The 3,790-nt window shown below is 39.2% G+C and overlaps 1 pseudogene; it reads right to left on the bottom strand.

The window, feature by feature from the left end:
* Positions 1-326: 326 nt before the first annotated feature.
* Positions 327-1,938, bottom strand: LOC114622794 (annotated as a pseudogene).
* Positions 1,939-3,790: the final 1,852 nt, after the last annotated feature.

Genomic DNA, 3,790 nt, shown 5'->3' with positions numbered 1-3,790 from the left:
ACTGTAACAGAATGGGGGAAAATAAGTAACGTTTCGAAGTGATGATCTTTACCAGATCACAAGCTAGACTGAATTTTCCATTAGAGTCAGTTCTCAATAACAGATTATCAAGATGTGTAAAAGCAAGATTCACAAGACGAAGTCTGGATAATGAGGATATTGTGAAGACAAGTCAAGGCTGCAGACAAAGCACCCAAAAATATTGTTGTGGTTTTACCTTGGACACAATCATGGTCTTTTACAAAAGTAGATCATACATACAAAGGAAGAAAGAACATTACATTTTCAGCTGAAGGCAGCAGTCCTTTTAAAGGGATATCCCCGGCAATCCAATAAGTAGTAGATTTAAGTATATTAATTTGATGTCGCAATCAGTAGAGTCTTCCTCAACTACGATTTCCTCGTGTTCCCCAACCTCGGCCACCTCTACTTCCCCTGAAGGCTCCTCTCATAATTAAAGTTGCCCAAATTGCTGCTATATTTTCCACTAGGAGGATTATAAATCTGTCTGGCATCCCTTTTTGGTCCTCCTGGAGATTTCTTAGGTGGTGAAACTGAACTTGTATCTTCACTGGTTCTCTTTTGTCCAATCTCAACTTTCTGTACAGGTTTCCATGACAATGTTACTGTGCTCTTATAAGAAGGAGGAATGTGGAAGAGATCCTTGATTAAAACATTGATATTGTTTGTTATTTTCAAAGAAACAACTTTTATCTTGTTCTCAGTTTTTAAGGCCTCGCCTGTTTTACCCTGGAGAGCCAATCGAAGTTGTCCGATATAAACCTGAAGGCCCCGTGCAAAATACTGCAACCTAATTTTGAAATCCTTGAGCTTTTCTGCATTCAGTTTGGCTGTTAAGAATTCTGGAAGTTTTCGGCTCAACTGGTGAAAACGGTACAATAAGCACTCCACATAATTGAACTGTAGCTTGGGCTCTTCATTCCCAGCGTTCTCTCCATTTTCTGCTTCTTCTGGAGGGAGAGGCATATACTCCAATAATTTATCAAACCATTTTCTTACATTTGTTTCTAGTTTCTCCATGTCACCACAAAATGAACTCATCTCTGCCAAAAACTTTAGTACCTCTAACTGTATATCAAGACCTTCCACTGGGGTAGTTTGGGTATTGAGATTAGGGAGAATCTGCTTACAGAAATATGTCACAAATCTTGTAGAATGGACGTTTTTAGAGAACAGAGGCACAGCCTGCCGTGTGCACTGCAGTAGCCTGTCCACACAGTCAGGGTCTGAGGGGCTAAAGGTCTGCTCCAGGTCAGCCTATTCCACCACCAGCTCTACCAGCTGCTGTCTTCCACTCACTGTCTGTAAGCTTTTTAACCCAGACAGTATCTTCATGAAGAAAACAAACACTTCACCAGTCACATCTCCTCGGACCTTTTTGGATTCAGTGAGTATGAGCTCCTCTCCTTCTTTAGTTAACACTTCATCTGGGAGTGTCTTGAGTTTTGTGGACAGGAATTTAATTGCTCGTTCTCTAACAATGTCTTCTCCTTGAAGAATCTGACTAAACAAGCCACCTAATGTTCCTTTTGCATTCATCTTGAATATACTTAACAGAGCATTGTTTACCAAATTAAATTCTGCAGAGTCATCTGTCTGCAGAAGCTGGGTCAGTATATCTGCTACTCTTGGAAGGTTTTCTCCTGTGGCAAACTGAAGCAGCTCTTTAATTGCTTGGCGTCGTATTGACACATCTTCATCCTCACAGAGGTCTAACTGTGCATTGATAGCAGAATCAGCCAGCTCTGGAAAATGCTTAAAGAATTTTGGTATAAACTGAGCCACTAATCGCTTTTCCTTGGTGCCGCCTTTCACACCATCCAGTATCACTTGATAGGCGTCTTTATGCTGGCCCACTTGCTCCGCGGCATCGGCGAGGATGCCGTAGTTGCCGTACAGTTCCTCTACCGTCAGCATGCTGAGCGCCAAGTTCCGGGCAGGCTCCCGTAGCCCAACACCTCGTTGGTGCCACCGCTCTGTCTCCACGGAACTTATCTAAGCCATCGACCGCAATACTACCGAGATGATATTTCTTGTTTTGTTTTGTTTTGTTTTGTTTTGTTTAAAAAAAACTAGTAACTGAATTCATCAGAATGTTAAAAGCCATCAAATGCGGGATCTCTTCTTGGATATAGAAAACAATATAATATGTTGTATTTTAGAACAAAGAAGATAAGTAAATAAATTGGTACAGAAATAGCATTTGACAAAATTCAGTGTTGTTTTATAATAATAATAAAAAAATAAAGTAAGACTAGTAAGAAACTTCTACAACATACTAAAGGTTATATGTGGAAAACACTTTAGCATCATCCTCAGTGGTAAACGACTAACAGTTTTAGCTAGCTGTAAGATCAGGGATGGAACAAGGTACCCTCTCTCTCTACTTCAGTTCAACATGGTGTTAGAGTTTCTAGACACAGTGATTAAGCATGAAAAAGAAATAAAGGCAGGTAAGTCCAGATGGAATAAATAAGATGGTTCTATTTGAAGATGCTACAAGGCTGTGATCCCACAAAAAGCAGCCTCATCAGAAATAAGTGAATTCAATGATCCCACTAAACTCCATCTCATCATAAATCTTAAATGAATCCAGTGAAGTGCCAAGATGCAAAATCACTACGCAAAACTCAGCTGTGTTTCTATACCAAGAGTGAAGAATCTGAAAAGAAAATCAAGACAATCTTTTTTATTTACAATGGAATCTAAAGAGTGAACACTTAGGAATTAACTTAGTCAAGAAGGTGAAAGACTTTTATTGTAAGATTTACAATTAAAAACTACGAATTGATGCTGAACATGGTGACACCTGTAATCCCAGAGTTTAGGGGGCTGAAGCAAAAGGATTGATAGTTTCAGGCCAGCTTGTGTTACATGGCCAATTCCAGGCCAATGAATAGTAAAATTTGTCACAAAGCAAACAAGGAAAGGAAAACAGCTACAAAACACCATTGAGAGAAGTAAGAGGAAAATTGCAAACAAATGGAATTATACCTCATGTTCTTGAACTGGAAGGCATAATATTATAGCCACACTATACATGATCTACAGCTTAACTCTGTAAGCTGTAGTATAACTTAGCATAACTAAGTACACTAAGTATTAAGTACTAAGTATTAAATACTAAGTATTTTTATACTAAGTATAAAAATTCTAGTGGCATTTTTGTTGTTGTTGCAGAAGTAGAAATCAATTCATCCTGAAACTCATAGGGACTATCAGTGGATCCCAAATAGTCAAAACAACCTTAAAATGAACAAAGTTGGAAGGTCTCACATTTTCTGATCCCCAAACACAGCAGAAAGTTACAGCAATCAACTACTATGATGCTGGCATGTCTATCGCTCATGAGATGGACACACAGGAGACAAGTGAAACAGAATATGGAATTAGCCTGGAAAAAAAATCCTCCTCACATGTCTGCTTATGTGACTTTTTTCAAGGGAGCTAAGACAAATCAATGGAATAAGGACATTTTCAACAATCAATTCTGGGAAAACTGGGTCATCACATGTTAACTGCACTCTAATCTTATAGTATGTAAGAAACCCATTCTAAATGGAGTAAAGATATAAACAACCTAAAACTATAAAACCCTTAGAAGAAAACAGGAGGAAAGCATTTGTGGCACTGAATTGGTAGAGATTTCTTGCATGTGGCACAAAAAGCATAGGCAATTAAAGATGGAAGAGAGAGAAAAAGAGGGAGAGCAGGAGGGAAGAAGGGAGGCAGGGAGGCAGGGAGGCAGGGAGGCAGGGAGGCAGGGAGG

Source organism: Grammomys surdaster, unplaced genomic scaffold, assembly GCF_004785775.1.
Source record: "Grammomys surdaster isolate TR1022 unplaced genomic scaffold, NIH_TR_1.0 191, whole genome shotgun sequence".
Lineage (NCBI taxonomy): Eukaryota > Metazoa > Chordata > Mammalia > Rodentia > Muridae > Grammomys > Grammomys surdaster.
Note: the sequence above shows the minus strand (reverse complement) of the source record. Positions and strands in the feature narration are given on the sequence as shown.